We start from the raw sequence: 9,989 nt of genomic DNA, 5'->3' as shown, positions 1-9,989 counted from the left end.
CATTTTGTAGTTTCTTTCATTACATGATGCTTAAATAAAAGATCAAAATTATGTTCATAATTTCTTTTTTTTTAAATTATGTCTCAATCCTAAAATTCTAGGTGATGCAAAACCTTTGGCCATAGCTGTACATACAAAACCATCTTATCATTTTTTTTTACCTTACTTTTTTTTTAATATAATTTGGGAATCAAAAGGTTAAACCTATAAATTATTTTTACACGTATGGCTCTATTCTTTAAGAAATCTCCTGGCCCTGACTAATTTAAGGTACTTTTAGAGTTTGAGTTGACAAAGCTTTCAGTTTTTTTTTTTATTATTGAAGCTGGTTACTGTTTAACATCCCCACCCAAGTTTCAGTTTGTTTAGTAAATCGATTTAATGACAGGCTGCCCTGTCGCCAAAGTGTGGGTCTAGTTGTATTGTATACCATATGGTAACATTGTCTCTACTTAAAAATACCAGAAAAGGATTCAACTTAGTAGGATCCGTTTACCTGTTTATACTTAAGAAGAATTTATGATTAATAGCAGAAGAAAAGAAAAGTATTCACTTTGATAAAGGTAAGATTAAAAAATACTTTGCTTGCTAGTAGATGACTCTAGTATAAAAGTAAAATAGTTTTTTGAAGTACCTCCGCATTGCCTGTAGTTTATAGGACAGCGATTGCTGTTATTGTCCAAGAAACTACTCTTTTACGAATATGTAACTGACCTGTTATATATCTGTCTACCTTTGTGACGCCATCACATGTCAATATTCTTGTAGAAAGTTCAGCATATTTCGGTCTGTACACACACAAACCTGTCAGCTCTTTGTGAATGTCGGACGTGTTGTTAGAACACATGACACAAGTGTATTTGTGATTCTAAGTTAATTAAAAACCTAGTGGGAATGCCTTCTCTGATTGTATTTACAGTAATCTAACTGCCCTCATATATGTGTAATCCTGGGCTTTTTTTTTTTTAATAGAGTAACCCTGTTTAAAAGGTGTATGCATGTCCTTACAGTTTGTATTATGCGTATTAATAGGTTGTAAAATCAAGTATTTGCACATACAATTTGCTGACATTTTTTTTTTGTATTTTATCAGCATCAGTATGTTTTGTGCAATTCATTTAGATAGCAAACAATAATTATGTGTTATACCTCAACCTGCCTAAACTTTCTGATGTGAACATTATAAAACTACATAAACATTTTAAACATATGAAACTTATTCTTATTGTTTGCCTCTAGGTCGTGCCATAACCATTAAAAAATAAGAAATTAGAAGAAAATACAAAAGAAACATTAATTAAATCAAACAGCATTATGACTGTTAAACTTTTGGTTTAATTAGCTTTTTTAATAAACATCCTTTCTAGTACTTTTCTACATTCATTGTTTTTTCTAATCCCTTATTCTTGATAGTCCACAGACCCCTAGGTAATGATAATATATTCTAAAGCAAACTATTTATATTGTTAGTTGATTAAAAGTAAGGTTGTCACCTAAATGGTTTGACTGAAACCTGTTACATTACATACTCTAAAAGCTGTGTTCAGTTCTACCAGCATTCTATCAGTTAGCATGAGCATTCAGACAGAACCAGTGGTATTACCAGAAGTCTCTATTAAAATAGTTTGTGTATTGCATCTCACCTTGTCTGTATCCAAATCTAAAGGAGGAAAGTCAGTTTCCTCCTGTTCACATTTAACAAAACTCTAACCTTTCAAAGTTCTTGTTTATTAAAATATGCACACAATTGTCATAAATTATCCTTCTGTGCACCTTTCTTTTACATCCAAAGACAGGAAGTTTTAGTTGCAATTAACTTAAGTATCCCTTGAAAACCTTTGTCATTTTAAAAACCAAACACTGTCTGTTATTGTTATGTATCAATTTAATTTTTAATCTCCCTGAAGACTCTGATATAGTAGGAAAAACATGAATATGACTCTTTGAAAGAGTGTAACAGTTGTCAGTGTAGTGCTTTGAAGACGACTGCATACATTTGTATAACTGCACTTCACCCTTGTACTTGATAAGTATATGTTAGTGTTGTTTTTTTTTTTTTTTTTTTTTTTTCCTAAACCCACTTTTATTATGTTTTGTAACTTGTATTTGCTGGTTTGAAATTGAAACACGTTTGGGTTTAGGTTTCTCATAATAAAAGAGCTAACATACCAGTGGTGCTAAGCATGCATTGCTTTCAGACTAATAAATGGTAGTAGGATCCCAGAATCTTCCACTATGCTGAGTAACTCAAGGTTAATGTTTGCTTTCTGAACTGGATGTTTTAAACTCTAGGTGGATATACAGTTTGTCGCATACAATGATGTTTCTCTTTACATTTAATCTTAACTATAAAATGATTACATTAAAAATAAATCTTATATAAAATACCACAGTTAATTCTGAGGTCAGAAAAAAACATAGCTCTTTTAAAAACCCATCTCATTCCACTTATGTCTTTGCACAATATTATTGCATGCGCTAAATGTATTTGTAACACATTGATTGTTAATCTGAAAAATCAACAGATATGGTCACAATTTTAATGGCTTAAACGTTTAAATGGCTTAAAATAGTGCTTTGTTTATGGCAAAATTATGGCACCTATATTACCCTGTCTTCCAGTATGCATATCTGTGACGATATGGAAAGCCAAATTATCATTTAGAGATATTTTCATTTTAAGATATCTTTAAATGAAGATGCGACATCTGTAAATAAACCCTTTTGCTGATATCTTAATTTCATTTTGAGACATCTAAAAATTAAATAAAGATATCTCAAATTGATTTACAGATATCTTTAAATAATGTTTTGCTAGCATGGTACACCAAACTGTCATTTAGAGATATCTCGAAATGAACAGGAAGTAATTTCAAGATAACTATAAATGACTTCCTGTGAAAATGTTTTGAATAGACTTCCTGTCCATTTATAAATATCTCGAAATTAACAGGAAGTTATTTCAATATACAGTATCTCTAAATGATTTAAAGATATCTCTAAATGAACAGGAAGTTATTTGGAGATATCTTTAAATGATTTAGAGATGTCTCTAAATTAACCGGAAGTTGTTTAGAAATATATCTAAATAATTTAGAGATATGTGAGCATGATTTAAATATATCTGAAAATGCATTTTAGAGATATCATTTAAATTTCCATTTAAATATATCTTAAAATATTTAGAGATATCTGGAAATATTTAGAGATATCTATACATAATTTGACATATCTTTAAATGATCATTTGGCTTGCCATAGTGATGATGCCATAAACTTCCTATTGATTCCTATTGTTAGAATTCATTTTTATTCATAAACATACTGTATATCTATTTACAAAACATATAGATTAGATTTAAGGATACGGTAGTGGTCAAAAATTATAAATAAAAGGCTGTAAGAAAATTGCGGTCTGTGAATTTGTTGCGGAAACCGCAACTTTTAACACAGACTGCAACTTTTAATGTGACTACAATGTTTTTATATTATTTATATGTAATTTCATTGCAAAACAATGCTGAAAAATAAATTGAAACAGAAAAGGAAATGTCACTCTCACATTGTCTTTTGCTAGTGGGGGATTGGCATGCCTTGTCATCCTCGCTAGCCAATCAGTGATCTTCTTTCCCGTTGCTATGGTTAACAACGAGAAAGAAGACTGTGGGCCGTGATGCAAGTACTGTACTTACTTACTGTTCAATTTTGTGATTGACAGTTTATTGCCGTTTAGCAAACACTCTAGTGTTTGTTCAATTTTGTGAGTGCGCTTTTACTGTTATGCAAGCACTGTATGTTATGCATCATTATTGTTAGTTGCAACTCATCACTTGTAATTAAACACAGCTTAAAACATTTTATTTCAAATGTTGATAAAGAGGGAGACTTAAGAACTTATGTTCTGGCTATCTATTTATATGTGTTTTTCTTATTAATGAACAAAAATCCATCTTGAAAGCAAGTATATATATGTGCAAACTGTTCATATTTATGACCACACCGAAACAGTGGCCGCATTTTTTGTGACTCGAGTCACGGCCGCAAAAGAATCGACTCGACCTTGTGTGACTCGGACTGGGACTCCGACTCGAACATTCGGGCTCTGTGACTCTATTACACAATTAGAGTGATATTACAGTTACTAGGAAACTGTGCACAATAAAAACCCTTTGTCTTTGCAGCCAATCATAGTAAGAATAAGAAACTGAAAGCGAGTTAGGTTGTAGCGTAACCACCAGCCCACGTAAATCCAACTGCAACCATCTCAGACCAATTTTTTTTCCTCTTTTGCATTAAGTTTTATAAGGAATAAATAATGTCAGCATGGTAAACATGTAAGTAATTATCTGGCTTTTAACGAGCCTTTCGCTTTACTACTTTAAACCATGTTCTATGTTTTTTAAGCACTGTAGAAATACATATCTAAAACTGCATTCTTGAAAAATGCATAATTTGATTTTGCTGAGCTCCCTGAATCTCTGGAATATAATTTATTTGTTTGCACTGAAAACAAAAGAACATTGGTTACCTTAATAATTTTGAGTTTACTGAAAACAAAAATGAATGAAAAAAGAATAATCATACAAGTTATAATCATACTTTTTAGAGCTTCTTAATTCATACTCGTTCCCAGCAGACGCCATCACTGTTTGCAAGCAACGTCAATGAATTCACCTGGCAAATTCAGTGTAAAACTAGGCACTAATATCAAATCTCAAATTGCCTATCATCAAACAGGCAGCTATATCAGACTGATATGACAGAAGAACTGAAGCATAATCTCGTAAATGCATCATTGTATTACAGACTTAATAAAAGTGCAAATGCAATGAAAGTGAAACATAACGTTTCTGTTTTGCAAAAGAAATACTACATTTACTATTTAAGAACATGGCATGTCTAAATCAGATTGGTGTAGTGTTATTTTCAGGTAAAAAGTGGTATTCAGAGCACTGCGCTTGCCTAAACAACTTCCACCAAGAAAGCAGGGAAGCGCCCATTCAAATATTATATGTTATGCTGTTTTTGGTCGTTTACATCTTTTTTAATTGGATTTATCTTATTTTCCAGTCTTTTATGTCATTTTTAATGTAATTTATCAAAATAGTATACAAATATTTATCACATGCAATATATTTAGTCTTGTACATTTTTTTTACTTCTGCAACTATGCGATAGATTTCTTGCAAATTGTTTTTTCTTTTTAGAGAAATTGTTTGTCTGTTTCCAGTTTAAGTTTGCAAAAAATAATGTATAATTAATGGTAAATGTACCTCTTTTTGACAATAGGAACACCCATCAGATCGCAATTGATTGCATATGTACCAAAATCTGACAGCGTATCACTTTCTGACATTACACGGGTCAAGTTTTGGAACACATACCCCAGTCTGACGATGTACCACTTCTTAACACTACACCAGCTCTATAGTCCAGATCATGGCTTCTATCAAAGCGAAAAACAATGTCCATAAACTTGAACTTGAAGCTTATCTTTAAACTTCAGGTACAAGCTTCACATGTTTCATGCAGGCATTGAGAAGTTGCTAACACACAACCTTGTAGCAACATCATAACTCAATTTAAACATTCCAGCAACTTTGTTAAAAGGTTGTGTGTCAGTGGGAACTAAGTAACAGTTTGTTTTATAACAAAATTACATTGTATTGTACACTCTCAAGTATAAAGCGAAAGTATTTATGGATCCTGTACTTGATTGTTCTAATGGGCTAATTTTGCATTGAAAAAATTAGTTCTTGCTGTTGGCAGGTGTTTGTTATAAGAAGGGTTCATTATACTGAAGTTAGCCTGCATATATATATATATATATATATATATATATATATATATATATACAGTGCCTTGCATAAGTATTCACCCCCCTTGGACTTTTCCACATTTTGTAGTGTTACAACCTGGAATTAAAATGGATTTAATTAGGATTTTTTTGTCACTGATCTACACAAAATAGTCCATAATGTCGAACTGTGGAAAAAAATCTACATATTTTTCAAAATTATTTACAAATAAAAAACTGAAAAGTCTTGATTGCATAAGTATTCACCCCCTTTGCTGTGACACCCCTAAATAAGCTCTGGTGCAACCAATTGCCTTCAGAAGTCATATAATTAGTTGAATGGAGTCCACCTGTGTGCAATTAAAGTGTCACATGATCTCAGATTAAATACACCTGTTTCTGGAAGACCCCAGAGTTTCTTAGAGAGCATATCTAAACAAACAGCATCATGAAGACCAAGGAGCTATCAAAACAAGTCCGGGATAAAGTTCTGGAGAAGCACCAATCAGGGTTGGGTTATAAAAAAAATATCCCAAACTTTGAACATCCCCCGGAGCACCGTTAAATCCATTATTAAAAAATGTAAAGAATATGGCACAACCACGACTCTGCCTAGAGAAGGCTGTTTGGATTTTGCCAAAAGGCATGTGGGAGACACAGCAAACATGTGGAAAAAGGTTCTCTGGTCTGATGAGACTAAAATTGAACTTTTTGGCCTTAGCGCAAAACGCTACGTGTGGCGCAAAGCCAACACTGCTCATCACCCTGAGAACACCATCCCCATGGTGAAGCATGGTGGTGGCAGCATCATGTTATGGGGATGCTTTTCATCGGCAGGGACTGGGAAACTGGTCAGGATTGAGGGCAAGATGGATGGAGCCAAATACATGGAAATTCTAGAGGAAAACATGTTTCAGTCTGCAAGAGTCCTGGGACTAGGGCAGAGGTTCACCTTCCAGCAGGACAATGACCCTAAACACACAGCCAAAGCTACACTGGAGTGGTTTAAAAACAAGAACCTGAATGTCTTAAATGGCCCAGTCAAAGCCCAGACCTCAATCCGACTGAGAATCTGTGGCAAGACTTGAAAAATGCTGTTCACCAACAGTCCCCATCCAACTTGACAGAGCTTGAGCAATTTTGTCAAGAAGAATGGGCAAAAATTGCAGGATCCAGATGTGCAAAGCTGGTAGAGACTTACCCAAAAAGACTCACAGCTGTAATTGCTGCCAAAGGTGCTTCTACCAAGTATTGACTCAGGGGGGTAAATACTTATGCAACCAACAAATGTGGTCTTTTTTTTGTTTAATTAACTTTTGTGTCACAATAAAAAGTATTTTGCACCTTCAAAGTGTTAAGTATGTTGTGTAAATCAAATGGTAAAAATCCCAATTAAATCCATTTTAATTCCAGGTTGTAACACTACAAAATGTGGAAAAGTCCAAGGGGGGTGAATACTTATGCAAGGCACTGTATATATATATATATATATATATATATATATATATATATATATATATATATATATATATATATACACATACAGTCAGCACTCACATATCCAACCCTATACAATTCTTACTTGATTTTGGCCTGTTCCAACCCTTGTCCGGTTTTCAGGGAACACAAAAAAGATACAATGTCAAAAATGCATAGCTGAAAAGACTGTGTTTTAAAATAAGTAGGCTTCTGTTTAGATGAACTGTAGTTGGTTTTATTGGTACAGTACTATATTTTCAACAGAAGTATTTTGATTCAGAACGATGTGATTCTAAAAATATCACTTGCCAAAAGAGTGGACACGTGGACTGTAATACAGTACATACTTTTAAATACAGTGTGTATTGTAGCAGTATATATATATATATATATATATATATATATATATATATATATATATATATATATATATATATATCCCGTGTACCAACTACAATACACCAACATTTACACACTACATGCAACATATAACACACAAATTCAGTATCTAAAAAGGCAGCAGTGTGGAGTAGTGGTTAGGGTTCTGGACTCTTGACCGTAGGGTTGTGGGTTCAATCCCAGGTGGTGGACACTGCTGCTGTACATTTGAGCAAGGTACTTTACCTAGATTGCTCCAATAAAAACCCAACTGTATAAATGGGTAATTGTATGTAAAAATAATTTGGTATCTTGTAACAATTGTAAGTTGCCCTGGATAAATGCATCTGCTAAGAAATTAATAATACTAATGATTAACTGTTTTACATTACAGTAGCTCTCGTTCGCTTTGTTGTTGCTAAATTTTCGTCAGGTGAAAATGGAGGAAGCGCTGTGTAACTGTACAATAAAGACTTGCGCACGCAAGAAAAAAAATGACAGATAATCAGATAAATTGTAACATTGAACAGATGGTCTTTGTATCAGAAAACTGGTGACAGAGTCCGGAATCGTGTGTGACAGTTAAGTGCATTAATTTGTCACATATTTATAATGGGGATTGATTTGATTCTTAATACAAGGATGGTAAAACGTGACTGATGTATATCTGGGTGTCGTATATCTGAGTGCTGACTGTGTGTGTATATATATATATATATATATATATATATATATATATATATATATATATATATAGCATAAATGTGGCAAACAGTCGCTGTGTTTTGTAGACAGTTAGAATTAGCAGAGATGTCTTTGTGGCTTCAGGTAACACTAGGTACAAAGGTCTTTTTTCTGTCATTAAGGAACACAAGCAAATAAACAGACTGGAATATGATCCCTTTATTGGAGTTCACTCATGGGGTTTTAAGTTTATTGCTCTGGCTAATGGCTTGAAGATTGGTTGCACAGAACTAGGCAATGTGTAAAAGTGATATGGTATAGTCAAGAAGTACAGTAGTACCATTGCAACAAATAAACATTGCTTTGCAAAAATTATGATCAATATTTTCAACATCCTTGTATGTCGCCTATCATTAACTGTGTACAAACATGTTTAACTGTTGTCATTCGACTACAGTCTTTGTTTGTATGTGGTTTAGACATGTATGGAATTATTAAAAATATATATATATATACTGTATATATATATTCAACCTTGAAATATAAATCTATTTTTACTATTATTTTTTCATTTAAACTAATTTCATATGTTGTATTTTTTAAAGTATTTTATGAGGAATACAATCACAGGCTTGTCTTTTTAAACTTCTCTTTGGTTTACTTTTTACCATTCTGTGACTACAAATTGCTATAGCTTCCCTATTGACATTGATTTCTGTTTTGTCTGACTGTAAGCATGTATCATGATACCTCCAAATATACATAGAGTACTAAATTAAGGGCACATCATTCTAGTCCCCATATTGATAATAATACTATACCTGGTTTGGAAGACCGTACTACTTTTCTATATCCTTTAAAAAATAAAAAGAATGATCAGAAATGAAAAAGCCATGCAGTTAAGGGATAATGCAGTTTTCTTCTTTCTGGATTTCTGATACGGGATCCCATCTTCAGCCTCTCTGTGCAGCTGTACGGAAGCCCTGAACCGCATAGTGAAAAACAAGATAATCCCCTTCATTTATTTTTTCACTGTGCGGTTCTGGGCTTCCATACAGCTGTCCGTCAAGATTTCCAAACAGCTACTACAACTCTGTAGGGAGGAAAGCTGGACAAAAGATATTTGTTGTATCAAAAAACAAATGATCAAAAATCTCTAGTCCAGTAAAGGCGCTTCGTGTGGAGTGCAGGATGTGCCCTATAGTCTGGACGTCGCGAGTTCGAGTCCAGGCTATTCCTTTGCCGACCGAGGACGGGAGCTTCCAGGGGGCGGCGCTCAATTGGCCGAGCACCACCCGAGGGGAGGGCGGGTTAGGTCGACCAGGGTGTCCTCAGCTTACCGCGCACCAGCGACCCCTGTAGTCTGGACGGGCGCCTGCGGGCTTGCCTGTAAGTTGCCCGAGAGCTGCGTTGTCCTCCGACGCTGTAGCTCTTGGGTGGCTGCATGGTGAGTCCGCAGTGTGAAAAAAGCGGTCGGCTGACGGCACACGCTTTGGACAGCGTGTGTTTGTCTTCGCCCTCCAGAGTCAGCACAGTGAGCTGAAGACAGTGCAGTGAACTGAGCCTAAAAAAATAAAAGGCCATTCCAAATTGGGAGAAAATAATAAAAATAATTGGCAATGACTAAATTTATATAAAAAAAAGAAATGCTT

The 9,989-nt window shown here is 34.1% G+C and overlaps 1 protein-coding gene across 1 annotated transcript in view; it reads left to right on the top strand.

Moving 5' to 3' along the window:
• Positions 1-402: 402 nt before the first annotated feature.
• The window catches only part of LOC117400360 (hepatocyte nuclear factor 4-gamma-like), a 34,729-nt gene continuing 25,142 nt past the window's right edge, over positions 403-9,989 (top strand). Inside the window, exon 1 of the mRNA XM_034000199.3 lies at positions 403-563. The gene's annotated coding sequence lies outside the window, so the exon portion shown is untranslated. The remainder of the gene's footprint in view (positions 564-9,989) is intronic.

The sequence above is a fragment of the Acipenser ruthenus genome, chromosome 4 (assembly GCF_902713425.1).
Source record: "Acipenser ruthenus chromosome 4, fAciRut3.2 maternal haplotype, whole genome shotgun sequence".
NCBI lineage: Eukaryota > Metazoa > Chordata > Actinopteri > Acipenseriformes > Acipenseridae > Acipenser > Acipenser ruthenus.
The sequence above is the reverse complement of the archived record's forward strand: the minus strand, read 5'-3'. Positions and strand labels throughout refer to the sequence as shown.